General features: G+C 48.0%; 1 protein-coding gene across 4 annotated transcripts in view; it reads left to right on the forward strand.

Annotated features, from left to right (window-relative positions):
• PTPRA (protein tyrosine phosphatase receptor type A) overlaps positions 1 to 13714 on the forward strand; it is a 109144-nt gene that overhangs the window by 13975 nt on the left and 81455 nt on the right. For 3 of the 4 annotated variants that reach the window (XM_067298392.1, XM_067298395.1, XM_067298393.1), the window contains exon 2: positions 11096 to 11235. The exons of the other annotated variant lie outside the window; for it this stretch is intronic. The gene's annotated coding sequence lies outside the window, so the exon portion shown is untranslated. The remainder of the gene's footprint in view (positions 1 to 11095; positions 11236 to 13714) is intronic. 4 annotated transcript variants of the gene reach the window in all.

Here is a 13714-nt window from a genome sequence, read left to right on the forward strand (position 1 = left end):
TTAGAGTTATCCAAGAGCTCAGTCTTGCAAGATGCTTGTTGCCTTCGTGTCTGCAAGGAGGAGGCCAAGCTCCCTTGGTTTTAGTCCTGCGCTCCATGTGGATGCTCAATCCAGTTTCTCCTAGCTCCATGTGGGGCGAGACCTTCTGCATCCAAAGATCACTTTTTTTTTTTCTTTGCTTCATTAACTGGACAGGAGGATTAAGAAGTGAGAGGAATATGAATATTTTGAGGGTAGTGTACATTTTGGAGTAAGTACTTCTCGAAGGCCTTGTGTCGTGTCCTTTTTGGAAGACGGCGTGAGTAGGTTTCTCTTGAGGGATGTCTTTCCCTAGTGCTTCCACGCGCCTTCCGGTTTTCTTGGCGTGTGAACCCCGCGCGCTGAAAAGGCCGTATTAATTTTTTTCCAGCTCCGTTTGAAAAGCAAGCTGTCCTTTCCGCCTCTCGCAGAATCCGTACGACGGGAGCCGCCGTGATCAGGCTTCGGCGGTAATTGCCTTTTTAATGGGAAAGGCAGCGCCGGATCTAAAATTCTCATCCTTGCCTGGCTCTGTGGGGACTAAAGGTATTAAAAAAAAAAATAAAAAAAAATCCTTTTGACATTTAAAATCGGTCTGGGCAAAACATTAGGAAACAACATACTCTGGGGGACAGGATGATCTAATGCATCTCCGACTTTAAAGAAACATGTTCCTGTGGAAACTTGTTGCTGTGCCTGTTCCAAAGGGCCGTTTGCCTCCCCGCTTCCCTCCCCTACGTCTCGGTTTAGTCAGCAAGTTCGAGTTCAACTTCTGTTTGGCTTTTTATTTTGTACATGCGTCTGAGCGAGCTCCGTTTTTTAAGTCGTCGGCTTTCTTGTCGGAGGAATGACTCGCAAAATGCTACAGGCCGTTTCGTGTCCGCTTCCGGAAGGGGGGGGGGGGGGAAGCTTTTAAGTGGTTTGCCCAGGATCTTGCCTCTTCTGTGTTAGATCCGGCTCCCTGTGTCGGTCGTACTTCTCAGGATGAAGAGTTTTAGCTGCGCGTACATGTTGCCTGCGTTTAGCTAACGGAGAAGTCTGGAAGGCAGATTTGCGCCGTAGGGTTTCTCCATCCGTCCCTTTGGCTTGGGAGCTGCGACACTTGAGGCTCGTCGGGGGCAGCCGCCGCGATTCGCAAACGGAAGAACGAGTTCTGCGGCGCTTCGTGCTGCTGAATTTTTCGGGGTGTGGAGAATTGGGACTGGAGCGGGGCCAGAGCAAGCCGCCGGGGTCAGATGTCCCCGGAGCTGTGGGAAATCACGACTGGAATTTTGTGGCTTGGGCTGGGGATTCGGCTGCAGTCGCAAATATTCCCCCAGCCTCTGTTTGAGCGTCCCCGGATGAAACTCTTAGGAAAACGGCTTTTTAGTGTGAAGAGAGGGAAGGGGTCTTGGCATGACAGGTGGATGTGCGCATCTGAGTTATTAGGGATTCTCCTTTAGGAAAGATCTCTATTCCCTGTTTTGCTTGCTTGAACACGAGGCGGTTTTTTCTTGCATGTGATCCTAGGTGTGGCTTGGGCTTTCCCGATAGGATGTTACTTATTCAGTCCCATTCCTCTTTCTGCGTTATACATAAAAAATAGAAGAAAGACTATATCCAAGCTTCTGATTCTTGCTTTTTTTCTTCTTTTTTTTTTCCTGTTGTATGAGCAGGTGCCAATAGCAGATCTATGCATGCATTAATACAGCAGCAGCTTATCTGGAGTTGACTGTATCCCTCTCTCTGCCGCTGAAGGATTTAACCTCACTGAAAATTTTCACCTTTCATGAACTCTACATGTCACACCGAAACCTAGTTTATCTTTTTCAGGTCAAAAAACCCACAACCTTCTCTGAATTCTGTTGGTTTTCGGGTTTCTTAACTGGTGTAAGTATGAGTCAGCCTGTCCTCACTTTAGTGTTAGTGCAGTTAAAGCATCAGAACTATCGGTGCCGTTTGACCGCTGATTTCCGCTTGTTTTGGAGGTCTTGAACGGCCGTGGAAAGCGCCCTTGGCTCTGGCCTGGAGCCTCTCGCCGCGTCGGTGTCTCCACCGTACCACGCGATGGGGGAACACCAAACGCGCGCTTGGTCTCTTGTTCCTTACGCCCTCTCCGTGAGGGACGCCAAGCTTCAAAACTTCTCAGAGATTTAAAATTTGGGGAGAGATGCTTTTAGAGGTCGCTTCCCCTCACTTTTTTGCTCACCCCTTCCTTTTCTCGAAGCTCTTAGGACCGGTGAGAGCGTCTGGGTGTTTCCTGTGGTTGGAGCGAGGCCTCTGGAGTCCACAGCACGTGTTGCCGCTTCTCTGTTGCTGCTTACTGCGTCCAGGAGGAGGACCAGCAACGTGCAAAGCTTAAGACCTTGTCCAAACCTGGCTTTTTAGTGTTGTAACTCAAACTAATTGAGGGAGCTATGCCTAATCGCTCCACAAATATTTCTTTATAAATCAGCATTTACACTCTGGAACTTGAATTAAGCTGCTTGCCAAGTCACGTAAAGCGCAGCAGAATCAAAAATGTTAGCTTTTGAGGTTAAGGCTTTAAAGGTGGCTGAGTACCTGTCTAGAGGTTGCTGAGAACTGCGGATATCAAGAGTTATGGCAAATTTGTACGGGGATATGAGTATTTTAGGGGGGATATAGCCTTGGTTTGTGTCTGGACCGTCTCTTGCATGCTGGACGTTCGTGTTGTCTAATTCTGGATGTTCAACCCTTCTCCATGGGAGAGGAGCACAAGGATGTGCATTAATGCCGTAGGAGAGGCTATGTGACCTGGTGCTGAAGGCATGTCTTTGGCTCGTCAGCGTGCAGGAATATCCGTATGGAAACAAGTGCTGGTGGATATGGGAAATGTCTCGAATGAAGTCAAAGCAGATGGAGCACGCAGCCTAAACCAGCCCGTCTAGTTTAGGCTTTATTAATTAGATGTGTTATCGAGAGTCATCTGTATCTTCTTTCCTTTTTCTCCTTGCAAACCAGTTCTTCTGCTTCTTTGCCCACGGAGTGCTAATGAGGAGGACGGTGCGAACCTTTAGGACTCGTACGGCAAAGCTCGTTTGTAGTGGTGCACGTTAACACTTAAACTTTGGGATGAGAGCTCAGCTGTGGGCGTCGCGTAACTTTAACCTTGGGAATTTCCACATTTTGGAGTTGATGGTGCTGCTCTGTGTCTGCAGCGTGTTTTCACCCCGTACCCTGTCGCAGAGCAGGGGTTGTAAGCGTCCTCGCACAACGGGGCGTTAAGCTGTGCTGCTTCTTGCCATAGGATATTGCCATTGCCACAATTTACATGGATCCAAAAGGCGACTGGATAAACTTGTGCAGGGGAAAAAAGCGCATAGACTCTTTTTTCTGGCTTTTTGTGGAGAAATGGTACATCCTCGTGCTGGGCTTGTGTTGTTTCCTAGACTGTCGCTGTCAGGACCTTTGATCTGCTCTGTCGTGGTCAGTCGTAGACTTTAACTATGCACACTGTAATTTTTTGGAGTTTACGGAAGGGGAAAAAACCTCTTTGGAGGTTAAAGTGCTCAGCTGGAAGCCGGGAATCGACAGTTGGACCCGTATCTGCCGTGGTTCACGGTTAGATCCCTATCCTAACCAGCAGCGATGCTTCTCTGCATGCTGAGGGCCGAGCGGCTTGTGAAACGCTTCAAGCGCGGCTCAATTGTGTCCAACGCAGGAGACGGCGAAACCTCGTCAAGCCAACCTTTGCTGGAGCGACCGCCTTTCAGGCGCGTGAGTTTGTTTTCTGTGTTTTCGAGTTTGTTGTTGTCCGTGGCTTCTTGAGTGAAAGTGGCCTTCTGTAGATCTGCTGGATATCTGAAGCACTTCCCAGGGGAATTGCTTTGCAACCGAGAGAGCTACAGGGACTGCTTAAAGCTTAGCCACCCGCGGGGTAGAAGACGTCAACAGCTTAGCAACTGTGTGACGAGGAAGGTGTGGTTGGAGCCGAATGAAGAATACCAGAACTGAACGGTGAAGATGGAACGGCTCCTTTCGATGCTGGCCTGAGTATCCCATGACTGGTGGACACGGTAGGGTAGTATTAGCAAAGGACTTCCTTGCCTTTGGATGCAGCCGGACCAGCCCATCACAAAAGGAAGGGGATGACCACTAATATCGGTTCGTCAGCCGCCTTTGAGGCTGTGCACATGCCTTCTCCTGACTGCATCCCGGCTTTCCCCCGCACACAGCATCTGGTGCCCTGGAAGCCCTCTGCCCAGGCTTGGCGGGTCCCAGTTTGTGCACGGCGTCTACCGTGGTGAGAGGATGCTGGTGTCTTCCATCAGCAAGTTAACCGGGTCCCTTGGTGCGGTGCTATCTCCTGCTGCCTCGTCCTGATCCTAGAAAGCAGCTCCGGCCGGCGCAACAAATAGTCGCTGCGTCGTGGCACGTGCCGACGTGCCTCTCTTCTCCTGAACTTTCCTTATCCATCCTCTGCTCTTTTTTACGTGTCAGTTAGATTTTTACTCTTCGCCAGAAACAATCTGGGTCTTGTGCTTCCTCCTCAGCTCGTGTCAAACCAGCTTAACAATTCATTTAATAACTTTGCCTCTAACGCGATTTTGGAGGCTGACTTCTCCATCTGAAAGCGAACCGCCCTGTTGCTAGGGGGAGGGAAAAAAAACCCTCAGGAACAGTTATCTTCAGCAGTCCAAAACTGTAGATAACACTGAGTCACTGCTGACAGCCTCGAAGCAAAACAGATGTTCGGTTTCTGGTGACTAAAATATTAAAGGTACAAGATGAGCAATGTGCGTCTGGTTTTAACTAAAGTATTTAACTTGTAGTTGGCAAATTAGACAAAGCATAAGGTGCAATGCAAAAATGGGTCTTTTCTGTTTCAGAATTGCCTGCGTGTTTTCATTAAAACTCCTTTCCATTTTTTTCCCTTTTTTTTTTTTTTTTTTAAATAGGTCTTTCCTGCTTGACTCATTCTTACTGTAATTGTAACCTTTAGTTCTGGATGGGAAGAGAGGTTTTTTGCAAGGCATAAGCCCAGCAGTAGGGCGAGTGGGTTTTTGCTGCTGCTGCCTCTGGCATCCTGCTATTTGACAAGTTGCTTGCCCAGGGATGTCTTCTGGTCTGTGAAGTTGGGAATAACTACCCGGGTCTCAAAAGTAAGGAAACTGGACTTAAAGACGGTGCATCCGCTTAGCCTGACTTTTGAATTCATAATTAGTGGTAAATTTGGGTTAATCTGAGTCTGATCTGACTGTCAAACAGCAGAGCGGCCTTTGGGTGCGAGCAGATTTTGAAGACCTCCATGCGTATCATTTAAAAAAACAAAACAAAACACAAAAACCAGCAACCCATAATTGAAATTCAGAGCCTTAAATCAAAACTGCGACCTGGAGAACCTTTGCTCTTTGAGCAGCAAATGCCAGAAGCTGGCGGAGACGCTTCCGGTTGAGGCATTAGGCTCCCGCTCCTTTGATCCGCCGCAGAAAAGCTGTAGCCTATCTCTCGGGGGTTCAAAGTGCGCGTGCTGGGTCCACCTCTTCTGCTCAAAGCCAAGCGCCTGTGTGACCCAGCGCATGATTTATTGCAGCCGGAAGCAACGGTCCGAGAGGGAGGGTGGCTGCAGAGCCCTGCGGCCAGCGCGCTCAACAGGAACGTAGATGGAAAGAGAGGAATTGGGTCCCAGTCCTTCTTCTCGAGAATACATGTACTATGAGTGTTTGGGGGTTCCTTAAGTCTAAGGAATATCTAGTATAAAACGCATTTTAAAAGTCCTGAGAAAGAGGACGGCAGCCAGGACTTCCCTCCTAGATAAGCGCATTTATCAGTAGGTTGTTATCTTTCTCTGTTGTTTTTTTTCTGGTGTAGTGGCTTGCGTGTTTGGTTGCTTAGTGCCCTAACTTCAGCGGGGAAGGGCAGAAAAGACCTTATCCTTGAAGAGTCCGTTCTCGCAGGAAAGGGGATTTGAACCGTTGGAGCAGGTGGGAACTGAAGCTAGGGCTCCATCTCGCTGGTCTGGCAGGATTTAGCTGTTCTTACTGGCAAGTTGCAGACAGTTCCCATTAACCAAAAGGCTTTTTGGATCCCTCTTCTGCGGGCGCCTCTCCATGTGCGCTGTCCCAGGAGCCTGCACGCTGAGTTCTCCATCCTTCCTCCACTTAAGGGAAGAGGGGCAGACACCAAACCTTGTTGGCGCCGTATTGCACTTAATTCCTGCATTTAATTGTTCTTGATTGGGCTCTTAAGGCTTTCTCTGCCAAAATCAAGAAGCTAAAAATTAAAATAATTATTATGGTGATGGATGCAGTCAAAGAGGACATCGGCTTCCAAGCCTAAGTGCGATATAGCAACAGAATGAGTCAGGTTTGATCTAATCTCCTGGGATGCGCTGGCCTCCAAGGGTTAATTTTGCCCCGGCTTCTCTGCTGGGCGTAGCCGTGAGTAAGCCGTTTGGACTGAGACTAAATGGCAATTCCTTGCAGCGAGGACGGGCTTTGGAGACATTGAACTGCAGATGTGTTTATTCACCTTGCCTCTAGCTGATGGTCTCTTTGTGCCTTCTTCACTTGTTGGCCCACTCTTTGGTGATGGGCTTGCTTGTCTGTTATCATGCACTAAGTATTGCACGCGCTAAGAGCGCGCTGGTTCTCTGCAATTTCTATCCCTGTGATAATCAACGACGACTGAGTAGATGATAGATGCGAAGTTTTCCAACTCTTTTTGAGCCAAAATTATAAGTACAGGTAGAAGATGGGGAGGTTGAGGTCCGTCAGAGATGTGGGAATGGGCTGAACCTTCTGTAGGGATGTGACTGTATATAAATTCAGCTAGTTTTTTTTAGTTGTATGACATTGTGCATATCTCTGGATGCGGTGAAAATGGCTGAATAATGTTTTTTTGATTTTTGTATCTTTTTTTATGCTGGGTGTTTTCTTTCACCTGCCTCCTTCTTTCACCTTCCCTGATGTCTCCTCTGAGCAAGCTTCCTTGATTTTTATTGTCCTACTTGTTTTCATTCTCCTTGTAGGATAAAATGTACTTTGTGTAGCTGCGGTTTCCTAGAACACTGTGAAATGCTTTTCCCCCCTGCAATGGATTTTAAAGTATTAGCTGCAAAGGAAAGGGGAGGGAATCCTAATTCAGATGCATTTCTTCCTTTACCTTTTGCGTCTTTAAAAAGTTACTAAAGTCACATCCAAATGATGCTGATTTTTGAGCTACAGTCTGTGACTGCAGAGCTGTTTTGGGGGGGGAAAAAAAAAACGTTTCCGAACAGCATTTTTAGTGCGTTCGGTATCTGTTCAGGGGAAAGAGCAGAGCTCTGCACATCAATAGCAGTCATCTGCCTCCCACAAATTGCAGACTGTGCTCCCAGCGACCACGAAAACCCCAACAAAACAAAGATTAATGCAAAGGCAGGAAGCGCATTGGCTGTAATCGCTGCTAGATTTTTATGATCTTTTATGATCTTGGTTTCACCTAAAAAAGCAGCCCAACAGCACTGCGGTCCGCTTGGGTGGATTTGGCCGGGCTCTCGTTTGACGTCTTTTGGCAGCTCTGTAAATTTTAAAACCTCCTCCGTAACAGTCTCCCGGCCGGGCTAAATAAAAACGTTCTCCGAAGGGAACGGAAGCGCCTGGTGCGCCGTAGCCTGCCAATAGCCCGGGAAGGTACGCCCCACTGCCGGACCTGCCCAAGGGCTCCTCTGCTTTGGCCTCGAGCCTCGAGCTTCATCATCGCAGCCCTGATGCCTCCCCTTGCGTCCGGCGAGGTAGAGGAGGAGGCCGGGGTGGCTGCAGCTGGTGGCGGCTGCAAATGCAAACCTTGACTATCGCCTGGAAAAAAACACCGGGGGGGGGGGGAAAGTGGCTCTTTCGATGCGTTTCTTTTGGTCGTGTTAGTTTATCGAACCGTCATTGGCATGTGATTTGCCATCAGCTCTTCAGGGAGATTTGTCATAGTGCTGCATAACAGAGTCATAAAAATAGAGCTGCTTAGCTTCACTGTGCCCAAATCCCCCGTTTAAAGAGTAATTGCAGCTGGGAGGGTCTCTGCATGGGAGAGGGGAAAGATTAGCAGGGGGAAGGAATAGTCCTTGACAGACCCACAGTTCTAATTGGGGGAAAAATCTTTCATTTCAGGTCTGAAGAACTGGTTTATGTGCCTGAAGAGTTGTTTTTCCTTTTCCCTCCCCGTGCTACATCAGTTGATCTGGCAGAAGTCAGCACTTGCCTAGGTGACCACACTTAAAGCATTCGGATATCCAGCAGCACTACGTGTTAGGTCGTACGGTTTATCCATCGTGTTTCCCTAATAACTGTGTTTTAAATGCCACTTGTTTCCAAAGGTTTCCAGACTTTCTGACCCTGCAGCATTTTGCGGAGCATGGGGGTATTTTCCTTCCTATCTTGGCTCGAATCTGCAAGCAAATGGTGCTTTTTCTCGGCTTCCTCCAGATAAGGTTCTCGGCTTCCAACGTGTCGCATTCCCACATGCTAATAGATGCCCGTTTTAGCGAATATTATTGAATCCCAGGAGCAAACGCCACCCACGCGTCCACGTTAACGTGGCAGCCCGGGTCTTGTAAGGCAGGGTGGATGGAGGGCTTGTGAGCAGCCAGAGGGCTGATAAAGCCCTCTTTATTTATTTATTTTCCTGGGCCATTAAACATTTATTAGCCTCTGTCCCCGGGTGTTGGTAGCGCTTGCAAATAACAGCCGTGATTACAGCAGCGAGCGGGGACTGCGGCTGCCTCTTGCAGGGACGTCCGTGCGCGGAGCAGCAGGTCGCTGTGATTATTTTTAGGATCCTGCTCGGCATGGCGGGGGGGAAGCTCCTGCCGCGATCCCTCGTGGAGAAGGTGCAGGACGAGCTGGCAAACTCAAGTGGCCCTTTATCCTAAGGAAACCGGCTGGGGGCTGACCCGCTGGAAAGCAGCTCTGCGGAGAAGGACCTGGGAGTGCTGGTGGACACCAAGTTGGCCATGAGGCAGCAATGTGCCCTTGTGGCCAAGAAGGCCAATGGGATCCTGGGGTGCATCAGGAAGAGTGTTGCCAGCAGGTCGAGGGAGGTGATCCTCCCCCTCTCCTCAGCCCTGGTGAGGCCCCATCTGGAGTACTGCGTCCAGTTCTGGGCTCCCCAGTACAAGAGGGATGTGGCACTACTGGAGCAAGTCCAGCGAAGGGCCACAAAGATGATTAGGGGACTGGAGCATCTCTCTTATGAGGAAAGGCTGAGAGAGCTTGGCCTGTTTAGCCTGGAGAAGAGAAGGCTGAGAGGAGATCTTATCAACGTGTACAAGTATCTGAAGGGAGGGTGTCGAGAGGATGGGACCAGACTCTTTTCAGTGGTGCCCAGCGACAGGACGTGAGGCAACGGGCACAAACTGAAACACAGACACTTCCATCTGAACATGAGGAAAAACTTCTTCACTGTGAGGGTGACAGAGCACTGGAACAGGTTGCCCAGAGAGGTTGTGGAGTCTCCTTCTCTGGAGATGTTCAAAATCTGCCTGGACACGATCCTGTGCAACGTGCTCTAGGTGACCCTGCTTGAGCAGGGGGTTTGGACTAGATGATCTCCAGAGGTCCCTTCCAACCTCAGCGATTCTGTGATTCTGCGATGTTGCTGTGGGGCCAGAGGCCAACGGTTCATACTGCCGGCAATTGCTCTGAAGTGGGTGAGGTTGTGAAGCACGTAAATCAGCATGGAATTTGGCATTTTCTTTAGAAAAAGAGGGGATATTTTGGTTTACCTGCATATAAATTACCCGTAATGGTGAGACCGATCCTCCTGATCACAGAGTTGCTCCTCGTAGTCCCAGAGTCACCCCCGCTGTCCTCTCACTTTAAATAATTGAAATTAAAAAAAAAAACATCGCTTGCATGCGAAGCAGCGGGGCTGCAGGGTATCATCACGGGAGAGTGCGCGCCATCGCGTTTTGGCCTCGCGGTGTGTGTGGAGCGAGGAGATGGGCTTGCTTTGAGGCCCCACCACGTTGCTCTTCCACTGTTGAGATACTGCCGGGCAGAGAGGTAATTCGAGGGGGGCCCATTTCACCGCAGAACGAGGCCGGATGGATGCTCGGCCCTTAGCGAGGCCAGGCCGCACGTTGTGGGATGCAAAATGTGGCAGGAGGCGTCCGGGAATGTCATCGCGCCCTGAGGAATGGGGTATCCAGACGCTGCTTCCCCACGTCTGCGGAAGCTCTCTTCTGCCTCCAAAAACTTAACTGGTCATCCTATTAAATACAAATATGAAAGTTGCCATCGCAGGTTTTGACATCTTGGAGAGCTAACTCCAGCATCGCCCTGATAGAGCCGCGTCTAGGGACCACGGCAGGTGGCCCAAGGAGTAGTTCGTCTGTCTCTTCCCCCAACTTGATAAAATGGTTTTTCTTCCCTCCTTACTAACATGCCCATGACTCCAGAAAGGCCGCCCATCAGCTCTCTTAGGTGGTCTAGTTGATACATCTCTAATTCCCCCCAGGAGCAATTTTCTGGAGCTGAGCAGAGCTTCGAAAGTGGCTTCCTTGGGGTCAGGCCTCAGGAAGGGTTTGGGCATCGGAAAGGTTCATCTCCATTTTCCGTCGATGCTACTTGGCCCAACCAAAGGGGTTACTGCTGCTCTCAAAGCTGGCCTCGTCGAGACGAGGTGACGTAGGTTTGCGTTTAAGACAGCGGTCTAGGATTCGAATGTAAGATCTGGAAGTCGTCTCAACTTCAGGCCGAGTGATTGACGTTCCTTGTAGTCTTCTCTGCAAAACAATTGTTTAGGACAGTTTCTTTTTGTTCATTAAATTTCGGGCGTATTCGCAGGTTAGGCAGCCTTAGGCTGCTCCCCGAGCAATCTAAACTATGGTCTTCCTTATTTCTGCTGGGCTTTCCATGCGGTTTGCAGGCTGGTGTACCTCCAAGGATGCTTGTAGGTTAAGACTTTGCTTGACAGCCTTACTTTATATGGAGACAACGTTAGCAAGCGGGACAGTGACAGTGATGAGACAGTCCCGGTCGTCCACAAAAAAAGCTCAGGCAGTCGGGGCAATAAAAAGGCTGTTTGCTTGAAATGACCCGTCTATGTAAAACGACTTGCTCGTCTCGGCGCAAGCCATTAACTGGGTGTTTCTCTCTTACAGGGCGCATCGAGACTAATCATCAGCCTTAACAAGGATTGATTGTGGACTACTTGCCGCCGTCATCCTGGTTTGATATTAATTGGAGAAGCCTTGACCGTTGTGTTGGGGAGGTGAAAAGTTGAACGAGCGTCCCTTTTAAGGTATGGTAGGAAACACGAATGAGGCATTTTGGGTATGAAACGAGTGCTGCTGCGGCCTGTGTGGGAGAACATCGGCCTTCGGAGAGGCCGAATTTACAACTTTTTCATTGATTCGTGTGTTTCAGCCTTGCATCTAAATGGTGAAACCTGTGCTCCATCCTTCCCTGAGTTTGATCTTAATGAGTGTAGTGGTCTTAGAGTTTGGGGGAGGGTTCCTGTGTTTTGATGCAAAACTTCACGAATCCAGTATTTTATCTTTCTTTTATTAAATTCCAATCAAAATGAATCTGTCATCTCTGAAATTTTTAATTCACGTGGTGTGAGACATACAAAGTTTTGGTGCTAACACTTGCACTGCTTTGAAGAGGGCTTTCTTTTATGTTGTTGGTAATACAAACCAGTATTACGCTGAAATCCATTGATCTCTGTTACATACTCATCTGTGCCAAGGTAATAACTAGTGGATTTATTAAGGAAGGAGAAAGAAAAAACCTACTATCTTTTTGTGGCGTGGAAGATCATGGAGTAAGAAGGAAGCTTATGTAGTAAGAAGCAATGTTATTTAGTGTATTAGTGAATTAAGAAACAACATCCAGCAGGGAGTTTGAAGGAGTTTGTGCTGGTTTAAGTTCTTCTAAGTTCTTCCCATGGTCTGACTTGGGGAAAAGCTTTTTAAAAAAAATCTTCCTGAAAGATTTCTTGTTTCCTGTGCTATGGAAAGCATTCCAAGCCAAATGGATTTGATACTAGGACTGTATTGTTAACGTAGCAAAATGAGACGTATGTGTGTGAAACCTGGTGATTTTTATAGGCAGGGTTTGTTTAAAGCATTTTTTCTGTTGCTGTGGCTTTCAGGTATGCAGATTCACCCTGTGTGGAGATGAAATATGTATATGTGGTTTGATATTTCCTTAAAACTTTCGCCTAGGTTCCTGTTGACACTGCAGGCTTCATAAATTTGACCAATTCATGGTTTCATATAAAAATTCTTTGAACTTTTTTGCAAACCTGGGGTGGTACCGCTGCTCCCAACTGAAGTGACTCGTAACTTTTATGCAAGTCTTCCATGACTAAATGCTTCCCCTCTCAATTTTGTAATACTTAACAATGTGTTCCAGACCTACTAGTTTGTGTGCGTACATGTGTATTTATGTATTTTACTGAACTGAATTTAGTACTGGGCTTTTGCTACATGTGTTTTTGTTATAGTGTTTGTCTCCCTTTTTGACTTTGATGGAAGAACTTCTATTGCGATCAATAGCTGAATAGTCCCAGCAGTTGACTGCAAAGTGGCCAACCGTCCCAGAAGAGTGGCTTTTTCCTTGGTGCATATCTTCTCCATAGCCGATCCCAGAAGAGGATTAAATTTGATGAGACTATAGTGAGCGATACGGAGGAATTTTTGCCTATGATGTAGACCATTAACTTTAATAGCCTACAAGGCATTTTGATATTCAGTCTCCTGCCTGTATAAGAAAACTCTTTTTCTGGAAGCAAGAGACTGAACGTGTGCAAGTGTCTGAAACTCTGAAACACTGTCAAACCGAGAGAGCTGCTATTGCGATCCAGCGAATATAAGGTCAAGGATGCTACCTGCGGTCGGGCAGGAGCTTTCCCCAGGTGCGTGTGGTCTGGATGAAGCACATACATGGATGAGCAGACTTGTCATTAAGCAGTTTGCTCCTGATTAGTCATTAGCGCAGACCAGGGCTGCTTAGCAGTTCGGGAGTGAAAGTGGAAGGTACGATAGCCAGCTGGAATCCTAAAGCAGCTTGCGTCAGCAGGATGTGCCTGAAATCATATGGACAGAAACAGCCTCTACGCTGGCGTTTTGCTGTGGAAAGCACAACCTGATTTTTCCTGTCCAAAATAAATAGAAATTGCTCACCCGGGAGCGGCTTGTCTCCCGCTATGTGGACATGGATCTGATGTTGACTGGGTTGAGGTAGGGTTGAGCACGGAATAGTCCAATCCTCTGGATAAAATAGCGAGAAACACAGATCGGGTCATTGGACTTGGGCTGTTGGTTTGGGTACTGTGGACCATTAGGCAGGATACAGCGCTGGGCCTTGGGACGCCAGAGGTGTCTGTTAACTTGTCTAATAAATGCTCTGAGCCTTTTGACCCTTGTGGGCTCTGGTAAAGGAATTTAGGGCCAAGCAGCTTTTCCTCTCTGAAACTGGGGCTATGAAATAGCCATTACCGGTTGGAAGCGCTTTACAACCATTTTTTTATGCCTTTATGGGTGGCTTCCAAGTGTTTCATTTTACATCACTTACTGATCAGATTACAGGTCCAAAGCGTTCAGATTTGGATTATGCAGCAGAGAGCTAATGCATGCAGGTTACACAGAGCTATCCTCTTAGATGTATCTCTAGATTTCTGGGCTCCGTCTTCACCGGTCACATTCACCAGTTACTGTCCTCTCTTATCAACCATTTCAGCAATGTCACACACTTACTCTAGCTCAGACTAAGCG

This window comes from Apteryx mantelli, chromosome 5, assembly GCF_036417845.1.
Source record: "Apteryx mantelli isolate bAptMan1 chromosome 5, bAptMan1.hap1, whole genome shotgun sequence".
Taxonomy (NCBI): Eukaryota; Metazoa; Chordata; class Aves; order Apterygiformes; family Apterygidae; genus Apteryx; species Apteryx mantelli.